Genomic DNA, 15,436 nt, shown 5'->3' with positions numbered 1-15,436 from the left:
ATGCCAGATCCTTTAACCCCTAAGCTACCAGGGAACTCCACAGTTTTTTTTCTTGCTGAATATCAGTAAGCACTCAGATGCCAGCTCTGGGCTGCACCACATTGTCCCCTCTCGGGACGCTTAGAGGTCATGGTGATGCGACATCCTGGGTGCCTGTGGCTTCTGAGTTTGGTGAGGGAACTCGATGGCCCCTTTACAGCAAAGGTCCATCCAGACAAGCATTCATTTTCATTTTGGCTCCAGATTAGGCCAGAGTCTATCATCTAGTCCAGAAAATGTGGGCTCTGCAGTTGACACATCCTTTTCACATGCTCTGAAACTAGGACATTTTAAAATAAGTCAAAGCCACCTGAATGTTTTTATGGGTAACCATTTAAACTTCATAGATCTCCTTATGGCATTAAAGTACTAATGGAAGAGTTTGTATTTGAATTTCGGGGTATCTGGGATTTGTACACTATTTGAACATAGTAGTGGAGGTTTAGTTTTTCTCCTTATTTTTAATGCAATGATACCTTTAGGCATTAAAAAAAAATCCTAATAGAGTTACTGGATAAATTGCAGAAACTATTGCTAAGGTAAACATGTCCTAAAAAATTATTTATTTGAAATTCAAACTTATTTTTAATTTTGTTTTTCTTTTTCGGGCTGCACCCATGGCATATGAAAGGTCCCAGGCTAGGGGTTGACTCGGAGCTGTAGCTGTCAGCCTACACCACAGCCACAGCGATGAGGGGTCCAGCCAAGTTTGCGACCGACACCACAGCTCCTGGCAATGCTGGATCCCCAACCCACTGAATGCGGCCAGGGATTGAACCCACATCCTCATGGATACTAGTCGGATTTGTTTCCCCAGAGCCACAACAGGAACTCCTGAAATTCAAACTTAACTAGGCATATTTTTATTTGCTAAATTGGGCAACCATATATAAATAGAACCTTAATTGATGAGTTAAATAATAGTTACTTTGTGTGAAGATATTAATTTGTTGTCTTTAAACTTATAAACTATATCCAGTCTTTACCAACTTTCTATAATGTGCGAAACAGCTCACTTGTTTCATTTATTGATGCTTTTGTTTATTACATGTTTAAGTTCAATGATTAGCCTAAAAAGTTCTTATCCTGAAGAGCATGTTATGTCTACTTGCCTTCATACTCCCAGAGGCTCTGCTAATGACTGAAAAAAAAATACCCAAGATTTTAAATATATTTATTTGGAGTCAGATGACTGTGTTTTTCAAAACAGGCTCCACGTCATGTGGCTCAGATTCTTCCTCTCTTGGAGCCTCAGTTTCCTCCTCATTTTTTTTCCTTTCATTTTAACTTTTTTCTTTAAAACAATTTTTTTATGTTTTTTTAATTTAAAAATTTTTTAAAAATTAAAGTGTAGTTGATTTACAATGTTGTGCCAATTTCTGCTGTACAGCATAGTAAGCCAGTTATATATATATATATATATATATATATATATATATATATATATATATACTCGTTTTCTCATGTTATTTTCCATCATGGTCTATCCCAGGAGATTGGATATAGTTCCCTGTGCCAAATGATAGGACCTCATTGCTTATTTTTTTCTTCTTTTTCTCCCCCCCCCCTTTTTTTTTTTTGCTGTGCCCTTGGCACGTGGAAGTTCCTGGGCCAGGGATTGAACCTGTGCCACAGTAGTGACCCGAGCCACTGCAGAGACAGCTCGGGATCTTTAACCCACTGAGCCACCAGGAAGCTCCTCCTTCTCCTTCAATGAGACTGAGAGTAGCTCATTTAGCCCCACCTCTGGGGTCAGGTGGCAGGTGAGCCATGCCCCCTGGTGGCTTCCAGAGGAACTTTGGTTTTCATGTGCCTGTGCGGGTATTATCTTCCCCCTGGAAAAGCCCAATAATAATAATAACAATATTCTGATAATATCAAATGAGAGGTCTTTCAATCGTATAACCTGTTATTATTTTTGAAAGCTTTTTTGAGATATAATTCGCATACTGCACAATTCGCCTGTCGAGTATATTATTTTTAGGTAAAATTTTATCTTTGAAGATAATTGAGCTTTAAAGGTAAACTCCAGCCTGCAAGGACTTTATATCCCTGCCAGTCCCCCTAGACCACACCTCCACCAATGAGCTCTGCTCGTTGATGGATGGACAGTGAGGCCGATCAGCTCCATTAATATACGTTCTGCAAGCACATGTCTTTACCTCCCTGGAAGTTGGCCAAAGTGACTACATTTTTTTTGTTGTTGTCTTTTTTTTAAATCTTTTTTTTTTTTTTTTCTTTTCTAGAGCTGCACCCACAGCATATGGAGGTTCCCAGGCTAGGGGTCCAAGAGGCACTGTAGCCGCCGGCCTACCCCACAGCCACAGCAACATGGGATCCAAGCCGCATCTGTGACCCACACCACAGCTCATGGCAACGCCGAATCCTTACCCCACGGAGCGAGGCCAGGGATGGGACCCACAACCTCATGGTTCCTAGTGGGATTCGTTTCCGCTGCGCCACACGGGAACTCCGAGTGCCTAAACTTTTATTCTTTAGTGAGCGCGCTCTGTATCCATGGCCCCCATCTGACCGAGCAGGGAAGCAAAGATGAAGGATGAAGAAGGCCGTCTTGAGGGGCTCCCAGCGGAGCTGACACGGAAGATTTGTAGACACAGAAGGGTCTGGAACACAGGGAGAAACACTGTTCTTCCTCCACGTGGGATCCGCGTCTTTTCTGCTGTCCATTGTACTGGAACGCACGCCCAGGCAGGGCGCGCCTTGGTCTGGGGCTCTGTAGACGCATCTGGGTACATCTTCCGCGTCGGGGATGTGTGCTTGAGGTCAAGTAGCGGCGGCAGCGACCGTGGCCCTTTCTGCGGTGGACTGTGGCCTCCGGTCCGGGTGTCACTGAGCCGCCCGCCTGCTTCGTCTGTTGATTTGAGGGTGAATCCATCGGACGCAGATGCCTTTTACCGCCTTTGCTGAGTCCCGTTCTGCTCTGACATCCAGGAGCGAAGGAAGCAAGACCCTTGTTCTGAGGGCACTTGCAGCGGAAGCGCCCCCCGGGCCCAAAGTCTGGCTGTCCTGGCTCCTCGCTTCTGTCTCGCTAGGGACTTTCAGGGGTAGCTGTGCAGCACATCGCAGAGGCTGTAGCTGTGTGTGAGTGTGTGGGATCAGACACGATGAGAAGTAAGGTTGAGTTTTCATGCCCACCTTCAGAGCGACGGGTACCCCTCCGCGGGCGAGCGCTGAGCCAGGCCCGTCTCTGCCGGGAGCGGGTGAAGAGACCCTTTCTGGGGAAAGGGAAGCTGTGGTGACAGTGGAGCTGAGGGCCCCCCTCCGCTGAGAACAGCCGAGGGGGGTGGGGGCACGTCCCTGCCTGCTTGGGACTCAGCTTTCAGGATTTTGGCCCTGCGTGTCCGGCCAGTGGCGCAACTCAAAGAAACGTTCACCCCAGTGAGTCAGTGGGGCTGGCCAGTTTCCTTCCTACTCCTTCAATGAGGCCTTCCAGGGGACCTCGGCCCCGGGTGGGGAGGCCCGTGTTGCCAGAACAAGGTGTTTTTGCTGAGATGGTGACGGCGTCACGGGTGGACACCCTGGGCTTGCATCAGACAGTGGCCTCAGGCGTCAAGGCCAAGTGGATGGATCTCACAGCTGGCCAGAGGGCACGGCCAGGGATGCAGGGCATTGACTGGCCCCTGACGCGTGAGAGAAGGACAAGGACGTGGGCGGAGGAGACCAGGGATGCTTCATGTCCCTTGGAGTGTTGGAGAATATTCCAGGAGCAAGACGGACTCACCCGAAGTTCACTGGGGCTAGCAGAGGTAGTTCCGGCTGGGCTCTGTGGCGACTGTGCGGGGAGGCAGGTGGCCCCGGTTGCAGTGAGGACGGCCGGGCGCAGAGAGGGTGGGTGGTCCCCAGGCCAGGGGCTCCGCGGAGTTGCTCTGTCCCCAACATGATAGGATGGGAGCAGCTTCTTTCCGCGCTGGGGAAGATGTGCACAGACCAGGAAGCGGGGCGTGTTGTGCCTGGCGCTCAGCTGCGGGACCGAGGTGAGACGTGGGCGTTGAAGCCCCGCATGAGATGGTGCTTTATCCTGGGCACCAATTTCTTTGTCTGTCAATTGGAATCAGCTAGGCTGTCCTCAGACCGAAATGTCGTAGTATCTGCGAAATCACTTTAACAGATTAAAAATACCTGTACAAGATCATCTCACTGTGCGGCATCATGATTTTACTACCGATAACGCTTCAACTCCATACAAAACTTAAGATAGTATATATATTGTGTACATTACGCGTGGTATAATTTTCTTAGCCCTGCTGAAGAAATACACAAGCACAAAAGTATTATGCAGGCAGTAAAAGACAAAAGCAGAAACCCGGGTCTATCGCACCGTGATTGAGTTGATTGACTGTCTTACCGAGAAACTGGGCAGTTTCTTAGGAGGGGTAGTTTGACCCTTCACAGTTCTTCATTTTTAGGCGGCACCAGATGGCTGTGGGACCATAGCAGGGGGCCATTAAGAACGAAACGGCTGCTACGCTTTTACCTTCCCTGCAGTGCCATTCTTAAGGACTTAGAGAAGGACGTGTGTGCTGTATTGAAGTACTCGAAAATGGGTTAAAGGGTGAAGATTTACATGCAAGAGAAGCATGTAACATTTCATGTATATATAAAATTACATTTATATAAAAATTATGTGAGAAATTTATATATAAAAATCCTGTAGCGTGTTCATCATATGATCAATAAGGAATAGAAGCAGTGGTGTGGTTACGGGAACGCCTGGGGGATAAGTTCTCCAGAGGGTTCCCGAGGGGCTGGCGGCGCGCCCTGATAGCAGAGGGCCGTGGCTGGTGTTTAGGGAAGGCCTAGGCGCCCCTCAAGTAAGCACCCAAAACAAGGCCATGCACGGAGGGGGCGACTTTTTGTGCAAATCCCTTCTCTCCTGCCTTTTCTCTTCCTTCCTTCCTCTTAAAAAACCTTATTGGAGTTCCCATTGTGGCTCAGTGGGTTAAGAACCTGATGAGTTATCCATGAGAATGCAGGTTCATTCCCTGGCCTCGCTCCGTGGGTTAAGGATCTGGCGTTGCCGTGAGCTGTGGTGTAGGTTGCAGATGTGGCTCGGATCCCGCGTGGCTGTGGCCCTGGTGCAGGCCGGCAGCTGCAGCTCTGATTCGACCCCTAGCCTGGGAACCTCCGTATGTCACGGGTGCGGCCACTTTAAAACAAACAAACAAACACCTTATTGTGTAGACCCTTGTCTTCCATCTGTGCCTTATTCTTAATTAACAGCTATTACAATAATAAATGAGAGATATTAAAGGTACTACTGCAAAGATGAGATTTCTTTATCATGTTATGAACGTATTTCCAAACATAATCCCATGTACAAGACGCAGTTTACAGTACAAATTGAATTTTTCTCATTTGAAATGGAAATATTAGGCATACAAAAGAGTATGTAGTCTTTTGTCCACTTTTCTTTGAGGCTGTTCCTTTTTTTATTTTTGAGAGCTCTTTGTTGATTATCTGCGCGGCAGAGAGTCTGCTGATTTGTGTAGCTTGCATTAGATGAAGAGAAATTCATCTCTTTTTTTTTCCTTTTTGGGCCCTGCCCACGGCATGCAGAAGTTGCCAGGCCAGGGATCGAACCCACGCCATAGCAGAGACCATGCTGATCCCTAACCCCCTGCGCCGCAAGGGAACTCCAGAAGGTCTTCACTTTAATGTGGTTTGAGCGTTACCATCTTTTCTTCTATGGTTCTGTGCTTTCTCTTTGTTGTTTAAGGAGTTTTCTCTGCCCTGAGGTCGTCAGTTTACTAGATCGTATCTCTTTCTAAAACCTCTAAGGGCTGATGTTCTCACTTGCGCCCTTCCTCATCTGGAACTGACACTGTGTGCTCTGCAACGTGCAGATGCATTTAAGTTTCTGGCTGGAGAAGCAATTGTCCCAGTGACGTTTTCCAAATGGTCCAGCTTTGCCCACTGAACGCAGCAGATGCCGTTGGCCTCTGCCGGGTTTCCATCAGTGCTGGGATCTGCTTCTCAGCTTTTACTGTTTTTTGCTTCTTTGTTTGTCTTTTTAGGGCCACACCCTTGGTATATGGAGGTTCCCAGGCTAGGGGTCCAATCAGAGCTGCAGCTGCCGGCCTGCACCACAGCCACAGCAATCACTGCAGGACCCGAGCTGCATCTGTGACCTATACCACAGCTCTTGGCAACGCTGGATCCCTAACCCACTGAGCGAGGCCAGGGATCCACCTCGAATCCTCATGGATACTAATCGGGCTTGTTACCATGGAGCCACAATGGAAACTCCCTCATAATCTTTTTACTCAGTTCTTGAAATGGATACTTAATTTTCAACCTTTCTTCTTCCTGAGTGAAATTATTGAATAAATGTCCTCTAACTTTACTCATCCCCATTTATGACATAAAGAAAGAGCAAGTCAAAGACTTAGTGTTTTTTGTGGGTGCTTGTTTTCAACCAGAATTTAATGACTCCTTTCTACTCATTTTATTTATTTTTAGGTCCACCCTCTATTTGTGCAACATGATGTTGGGTTTCTATTTATATTGTGGATGGAAAATTTCCCTTTATAATATGCTTATTTAAGTTGAGAGTCACTTTAAGAAAAAAAAAATTAAGGAAATATTCAAACAGGTGATACACAATAGGCCAAACCTCCCCACAGTGGTGTGTTGCCTCTCAAACATGAGAAATATTATGAGAGATGGCGTTCCCGTCGTGGCGCAGCAGAAGCAAATCCGACTAGGAACCATGAGGTTGCAGATTCGATCCCTGGCCTCGCTCAGTGGGTTAAGGGTCCGGTGTTTATGTGAGCCGTGGGGTAGGCCAGCAGCTGTAGCTCTGACCCCTGGCCTGGGAATCTCCATATGCCACAGGTACGTCCCTAAAAAGAAAAAAAAAAAGAAAAAAAGGAACCTCATGAGATGACTATCATTTGTGAGTATCGTTGGGAAACTCACATTCCAGGCGACACCCTGCCTTCTGTCCTCCACTTGCATGTTGATGGCATATGCAGTCCTCCCGCCACAGAGGGTGATGTCTGAATCATCAGAGGCCGGGACAGGTCCTGGGGAGACATAAGAATACACACGATCCAGGGTCCAAAAAAGGAAGAGTAGTGCTTTGGGGATTCTAAATGGTGGGTGAGGTGTTCGTAAAGCAGGGGACGTGAGACTGGATTGCTAGCAGAGGTCACGGGCTGTGAGACGGGACACCGTGATCCTTGGGGCCCTGCATGGGTCCATCCAGGGCACTTCTGTAAAGCACCTCCGTCCTGACAAGATTTTTAGACGGACAGCCCCGCGGAGGGCAGGAGAAGGACCGTGTCTTGGCCTTAATAATATGCTGGCCAAGGTCATCGTGTCCTGCTGGAAGTGACGGAGTCAGTTTGTACGGTGCTCGTTCATGGGGCTCAGAGTTATTTAGGAGAAACCATCCACAGATGGTCGTTTGTAGTGACTGTATCCTTATCTACCTGGAGGAACGTTACAATAGTTTGCCACAGGGCTCTCTGCTGTGTAGCAAATTTATCAAACAAGCCAGGTGGTGGAAAGTTCATGCATAGCCCAATGACAGAATACATATTTTAAAAGGCATCAACGAGCTGGAATTGGAGACGGGCGCTCGTCCAGTGGGGTTGGTGAGCACAGATGTGCAGTGATCCACTGCGATCCGGAATCCACTTCCCTCTACAGTCCCACAGAGGCTTCCCGAGCGGCTCACCCGGACAGTCCTGCTCCAAGGAGAACCAATCCCACATTTTTCCCTGGGAGGCTCATGCTTTACTGCGAACGTTCACAGAGAGCTTGCATCTGTTCAATATATGCTCATATTTGATGGGTGCCTTTTTTTTTTTTTTTTTTCTTGGCCACACTGGTGATATGTGGAAGTTCCTGGGCCTGGGATCACATCTGTGCCACAGCAGCATCTGAGCCGGATCCTTAATGTGCTGCACCAGCAGGGAAACTCACTCATGGTTATCTTTAAGATGACATTTTCATGGACTTTTTTTTTTTTTGTATTTAAAAGACATGTTTTTAGAGTTCCCGTCATGGCGTAGTGGTTAACGAATCCTGCTAGGAACTGTGAGGTTGCGGGTTCGATCCCTGACCTTGCTCAGTGGGTTAAGGATCAGGCGTTGCCGTGAGCTGTGGTGTAGGCCAGTGGCTACAGCTCCGATTCGACCCCTAGCCTGGGAACCTCCATATGCCGCAGGAGCAGCCCTAGAAAAGGCAAAAAGACAGTAGATAAATAAATAAATAAATAGATAGATAAATAAATAAATAAATAGACTGACTGACGTGTTTGGATTAATTCCTGCCCTCAGAACTGTTGATGAGTTAAAAGCACACACGCTTGTTTAGAATCATAGAATTTTATTTTATTTTGGGTGCCACACCCAAGGCAATATGGAGATTCCCAGGCTCGGGGTCCAGTCAGGGCTATAGCTGCCAGCCTATACCACAGCTGCAGGAACACAGGATCCAAGCCACGTCTGTGACCTACACCACAGCTCACGGCAATGCCGAATCCTTAACCCACTGAGCGAGGCCAGGGATTGAACCCGCATCCTCATGAATGCTAGTCGGGTTCACTAACTGCTGAGCCATGATGGGAACTCCTAGAATCGTAGAATTTTAGAGGAGTTGATCGGTTAGAACACTCACTGCAGGTCTCTTGTTTTACAGACACAGAAATGTAGCCTAATCCTCCATGAGTTTACATAACCTTACTTAATCTAAACCTTTCAAACTCAAGAGTCCACATTTTAAAATTCATTATCCTACAAAAGCCTCCTATTCACTTGCTGTTATGATTCCTTGATATTAATTCTTAAATTTTAATTTGCTTTTCTTTTTCGGCTGTACTCGTGTCGTATGGAAGTTCCCAGGCCAGGGACTGGATCTGAGCCAGAGCTGTGACCCGTGCCACAGCTGTGGTAATGTCTAAGAGAGGGCACCTGGAAAAGTGTAAAGAATTTGTAACCACGATGTTTGTAGGAGTGGCGGAAAATTCATGCCCCCCCCCGACTTAGCATTGTTGACAAAGTTGGTCATTTTTCTTCTAATTTCTTAAAATATCAGACTGTTGCAGGTACCAAAAGTTATTAAATGTGCTACTGGAAAAATAAAGACTCTTCTTTTGTTACCATAGAGGTCTTTTTGATAATGTGTAGTCATTGGTTTGGACCTAGGGGTATTGCTAGGAATGCGTATTTCACTGGGCAGAAGCCAGGGAGCTGGAGGAATGAGGAGAAATGCAGAGGGCATGAGGACATGAGACGAAATTCGGTTGATGTGCTTTTATTTATAGCGACGGCCCTGTGTGCTTATGATGTGCGTCTGCCGTGGCGAGCGGAGGGCTAAGTGCCACGCTACTTGGCAGGGCTGAGGTGCAGCCAGCAGTTTATAATTAGAAAGTCCCTGGAGCTCAGAACCCTGCCCGGCTTCCGTGGGAATCTGCATTTCCAGTGCATTGACGTTGACTCCTTTCCCCCTCTGCCTTCTCTGACCCTTCCTTGATCTTTCTTTCAGGGTCTCAAAAGTGATGCCAGGATGCAGGTGTCCCCAGCGCCAGAAGAGAGATGCCCACCCAGGAGCCCTGCGCGTCTGCTGAGACGAGGGTGAGGCACACGCAGCCCGAGACCGGCCACGGGGTCCGCCACCTTCCGAAAGAAACACGGGAGCGCCTCAGCTGAAAACAGCTCATCTTCGCTTTGGGGAAGAGCCCAGACCCATCAGCTACTCGATACCATTTTTCCTTGAGACCATCTGTGGGTTATTGGGGCAGAGGCCAAGCCCAAGAAGGTGCTGTTTCGAGACTGGAGGCTCGCGCGAAGGGACACAGGCACAGGAGGACTCAGCGATGCTTCTGGACGCCGCCGCCACCACCGGCCGATGAGCGGACACTGAGGGGGCTCAGCCTCTCCCCTGGGCAGGCAGAGCCCAACGGGCCGACGCGCTGAAAGGAAGCCCAGGGCCCGACCGGGAAGAAAGAACAAGATTTCATGGTCTTCCCAGACGGACGTTGCAGGCCACGGGACCATGGAGACCCAGGAAAAGAGGTAAGCGAGCTGACGGGTCGCCGCTGCATGGGGAAGGGACCGTAGTGGCTTTTCCCACGTGACGCGTGTGTGGGCAGAAACCAGGGGACGCTCCCTGGAGGTGAGAGGTGACTCTCGCCTGCGGGTGTTGGGGCTGAGGGCAGTGGTGCGAAAGGCGGTGGGTGGGCATCCGTCCTTACATTTCTCCCCGTGGTTCTGGATTTCGTTTCCTGATGTGGCGCTGGGAACAGACCGTGGACCAGATGTATCCTCTTTTCCTCCGTCGTAAAATGTATACACTGGCGCCTTTCACTGGCCCGTGATGCTTGGGAAGCTATTAACTCACACCTGTGAGATGCTTGGAGTGGCGTCAGGTACGTTGACAGAGGATTCGAGAGAGCACTGAACTTCTCCCTTATACACTCCGAGGGTCAAAGGTAACATTTGCTCTCTCCTCAAATCGAGTGGCTGCTTCATAGGAACATATTGCACAAGCGTGAGGGTTTATGCCAAATAGAGCATTGGTGAGCATGGATAACGACCCCGCATAGTTCTCTGTAGCGCTGCTTTTTTCTTACGCATATCGCAAAATACTCTCTCACTGATTTTTGACTGCTGTGTCCCAACAGTGCGTTCAATAATTTAACACTTGGGGCCGTAGAGACCAGGTCAGGCTTCACGGCATCTAACCAAGAATGTCAACAGATGAAACGACTTTTTAAATTTGGCTTTCCAGATTTGAAACTTTGAAAAAAAAAAACAAAACAAAAAAACCAGTATGTGTTTTTCTCTTTACCGTTCAAATTTTTTTATTCACCAGATGGGGGGAAGTCAGTGTAACTTTTTTTTCCAACAGAATTGGACTCTTAACCAATCAGGCTTAATGTTGTGCCTGGTTGTTGCTTAAATATGTGAATTGCACAGGTATTGAGACTGTTAAAGGATTTGATTTTTGTTGATGAATTGGCGTATTTGATTATTTGGTATTTCTAGTAGTATAAGGAGTCGTCTCGATGAATTTTTGTCGCCATTACTGATGTTCAGTAGTTTCAGCTTGAGAGAACCAGCTACACTGAAGTAGCCCCGTTCTTGGTATATCACAGTATTTCTGTGGGTTTTTTTTTTTTTTAAACTTTCTAAACTCTTTCATATAGTGCTTTCCCTTTAGTGTTGAAGGGACATGTTTCTTTCAAGTTTAAGGTGAACTCATTTTCCTACAACTTGTCTGTTGGCTGATTGGCTCATTAGAAATTATTTCATTTATGAATTTGTTCTAAAGGGCAGCGGTGACATCGAGTCATGAATGCTGACAATTACACATTTTCAACAACGGGGACTGATTTGAAGCATCTCTCAGGTGCTGGAAAACACAACAGGCTGGAGGTTTGTTGCAGTCACTAGGCGATAAAGTCTGTTTATAGGGAGAACAAAGCGTCAGTTAACGTTGAGAGTATCTTTGCAGGACGTACCTCCTCTAGGCTTTGGGTCCTTTAGAATTGCCTCAGAACTCATGATTTACTTAAAGCTAAAATGCCAGGGATTGGATACAGCAGCATTTGATGAATACATAGACTAGAGTGAATGAGTTGAGAAGCAAAGCATTGACTTAATACCATCTCATAAACACACTTGATGAAGACACATTGGAAACCTGTCTTATGAAGACCATACCTGTGTGACACTCAACTACCTGATCTTTTTGAACGAGGACAAGGTGATAATTTTTAAAGCTAAAGGATCCAAGGTGGACTTCTTCTTCTTCTTCTTCTTCTTTTTCCTTAAAGTAAAGCTGATCCAAGGTGGACTTCTTGATCTCTGGGTGCTGGGTCCCGAGGTCTCAGGGGCGTGTGTGGTTGGCAGGGCTTGCTCAGAGCCACTGCATTAACATGCAGCGCCTTCCGGGGGCACTGGCTCTATGTAAGTTCTCGGGCGGGGGCGGGGGGGGGGGGGGAAGAAGTCGGAATATCTGTGTGATGGGCAGTATAAAATGTGTTAAAATAAAATAAAAGCAGATGTATTAGTGACTCTACCGTCTGGGCATTGAAGCTGAATGCGGAGACATTCTCCGTTGTTGAAGGCCACTTTGGGCCTGGTTCCTTCCGTGGCTTCTGGAAAACTCTGGAGTGTCCGTTTGGATCGGTGCAAAAAGAGCAGGTTCCAGGATGTGGCAGGTGCACCAGACTTGAGGCAACCTCCCCCTAGGATGGATGCCAAGGAAACTGTTCCAGGTACAGTGTGATGCAGGCCGGTGGCAGTGTCTAGGCGACCCCTGTCTTAGCGTCTGATTTGACAGATGAGAAAACCCTCCGAGGGTGGGTTAAAGAAAGAATTAGCCTGACACTGGCTGCAGTGGTAGAGGGGATTTTATTTAGGGCCACTGCAGCAGGTGTTAGGACCACTGCAGTGGGGCGAGAGGTCTAGCCTTACCTCTAGAAGCTGACCGCTGGGGATGCGTAGCCCATGAGCAGAGTGAGAGGGTCGGTGGATTAATAAGAGGAGCCATCAAGGGTAGGGGATTCTTGCTGCAGACAGGCCAGGGTGACCACGTACTGGGGGTCAGGGAGTAGGACTTTGATTAGATGGAGGTTAATCGGATGTCTAGGGTGAGGAGATTCTTGTTAAACTGGCAGAGGGTGTCTTTGCTGAAACTGGGCTCCGCAGGTCAAAGACAGAGCCTGAGGACAAGGCCTGAGAGAGGGTTCAGAGGCGCCTTCTAACGTTTGGTCAAGGAAGCACCCTGGCTGGGTTCAAGTCCAGACACGACCGGCCCGGCCTCTCCTGCCTTCCTCCGGGGTCTGTGCGGCGAGGGGAGTGTACCTCTAACCGGGGGCCGCAGTGCAGCCCTTTCGGATATAGGATCCCCCAGACAAACCACGGTTCACAGAGTCACTCACTCAGCTGACGCGTGTTGAGCATTTATTACACCAGGCTCTTAGGAGGCTGAAATGGACGTAGATACGGACTCTTGAGAATTTCCCATTCAACCAGGGAAGACAGAAAATACACCATAAAGCTAACACATCATTAAGTTATGCGGCCCTTCGTACAAAGGAACGGACGCAACGGTGGCCAAGGAAAGGGAGGCGGGCCTGTGACAGGGCTTCGTAGGACGTGGGTCAGTCTTACGTAGGACGGGCAGGGCAGACCTCCCGGAGAGGGTGCCATTTGAAGCGGGTGAGGGAATTAATCATGAGCTATTTAGGGGAAGAATGTTCCAGATGGGGAGCCCACGCACATCCCCCGGGGCGGGTGCTGCCTGGCCCGGTCCAAGAACAAGGAGGGGGGCGTGCTGTGGGAAGGGCCGAGGGCCGGGGCGTCAGCATCGGGGCAGAGGAGGAGGCTCTGAAGCGGATGGGGGACCCGCCGAGGGGTTTGAAGGACCGGCGTGGTCTGGTCGCTGCTGGGAAGGGATCCCGCCAGCTGCGCAGAAGGCAGCGGTCGAGGCGGGGACCACTGTGTGCCGTCAGAGTCCAGGTGGGAGACGACGGCAGTTCTGGCGGGGGTGGCACTTACCTGCCGCCTCTGTGGTGGCTCACGGGTCCGTCTCTTCAGGGCTGTGAGGACATCCTGACCATCAGGCAGTCAGAGGGCCGGGTGCATTTCACAGGAATATCAGCAGCCTGGTGAGGGTGGGTGTTGAGTCATCCTTCCCACAGCCATGGATTCCCGAATCCTCCAGTATCACCTGGGTGCCCTGCGACTCAGATCAGTTCTGATGCTGACGACCCAGAGTGAGCACAGACCCCGCAGGTTAGAGGCTCCATCCTGCGGGGCTGCCTCCGCCTCAGGGGCGAACAGGATCCGCAGGCCACACCCACCGCAGAGTCAGGGACTCCCGTGACCGCCTCCTTCAGGCTCAATCATTCACCAGACCGACTCAGAACGCAGAAAGCTCTTTGTTTACAATTACAGTTTATTATCAAGAATACAACACAGGGAGTTCCCACTGTGGCTCAGCTGGTTAAGAACCCCCCAGTCTTTTGGAGGATGTGGGTTGGGTCCCTGGCCTTGATCAGTGGGTTAAGCATCCCTCGTTGCTGTGAACTGCAGATAGGCTGGCACCTGCAGCTCTAATTTGACCCCGGGCCTGGGAACTTCCATATGCTACAGGTGCCGTGGTAAAAAGAATGGATGAATGAATAAATAAATACATACACACGTACGCACATACACACATATTATTCCCTTCGAAGTTCCATTTCGTTGGCGTGATTAATTAAGTCATTGGCCCTTGGTCGTTGAATCCAATCTCTAGCCGTCCTGCCCTCCCTGGAGATGGGGCTGAAGGTGCCACCCTTCCATCACGTGGTTGGTTCCTTTGGCAGCCAACATCCCCCTGCCCCCCCCCCCCCAGTCCTGAGGCCATCTGGGGGCCCTGCCTCCAGTTACCTCATTAGCATACGAAAGGCTCGCATCACAAGGGCAATTCCGAGAGTCTTAGGAGCTTCATGCCAGGTCCTGGAGGCAAAGACCACATATTTATGTTTTAGTATCGCTCCCATATTAGGAGTAACAACGATTCAGAGAGAGCAGGAGACCAGTCTTGAGCAGAGCAGCAGATAAGCCGAGTCCAAGTGCAGGAAAACTAAGCCTAGACCGGGAAGAGCAGGTGGGCTGGGGAGGGCGGGGAAAGCCAGCCAGCCTTGACTTCCTCTTCTTCTTTTTTTTTTGTCTTTGTGTCTTTTCTAGGGCCGCACCCTCGGCATGTGGAGGTTCCCAGGCTAGGGGGTGAGTCAGAGCTGTAGCTGCCAGCCTATGCCACAGCCATAGCAATGCCAGATCCAAGCCGTGTCTGACCTACACCACAGCTCATGGCAACGCCAGATCCTTAACCCATTGAGCGAGGCCAGGGATCAAACCTGCAACCTCATGGTTCCTAGTCGGATTCATTACCCACTGAGCCATGACGGGAACTCCCCTCTGCTTCTTTTTTTTTTTTTGATACGAATTCATTTCATCATCTATTTACTTAATTATTAGTAAAGTGGAGTTGATTTACTGCGTTGGGCCCACTTCTGCTGTAGAGCAGAGTGACTCAGTCATAAATATGTATATATTCTTTTTCTGTATTGTTTTCCATCCTGACTTTCCAGCCCTGGCTTCTGAGAAGGGACAGAAGTGGGTCCAGGCTCGGAGCCATGGATCTCACTCGGGGCAATAACCCAACCAGAGGCACAGAGACAGGGTCCAAAGCAGGAACGAGTGGCTTAGCAGTTGTTCCACACCCGCTAGGTTTCAGGGGCTCGTGAGTATAAATAAAGTCAGTTAATATTTACCCCCATGTCTCTACGCTCCGGGCCTTTGGCTGCTTGGTAAGACCTCAAGCCCCACGCTCTTGCCTGGTGGCAGCTCTTGCCTGGTGGCAGCTCTTCCTC

The 15,436-nt window shown here is 49.0% G+C and overlaps 1 long non-coding RNA gene across 1 annotated transcript; it reads left to right on the top strand.

The window, feature by feature from the left end:
* The first annotated feature begins 9,450 nt into the window (after positions 1-9,450).
* LOC125113499 (uncharacterized) lies at positions 9,451-11,983 on the top strand. The gene is made up of 3 exons (XR_007131477.1): positions 9,451-10,082; positions 10,313-10,435; positions 11,341-11,983. It is a non-coding gene; the product is annotated as an uncharacterized LOC125113499 (long non-coding RNA).
* The last annotated feature ends 3,453 nt before the right edge of the window (positions 11,984-15,436 follow it).

The sequence above is a fragment of the Phacochoerus africanus genome, chromosome 13 (assembly GCF_016906955.1).
Source record: "Phacochoerus africanus isolate WHEZ1 chromosome 13, ROS_Pafr_v1, whole genome shotgun sequence".
Classification (NCBI taxonomy): Eukaryota; Metazoa; Chordata; class Mammalia; order Artiodactyla; family Suidae; genus Phacochoerus; species Phacochoerus africanus.
Note: the sequence above shows the minus strand (reverse complement) of the source record. Positions and strands in the feature narration are given on the sequence as shown.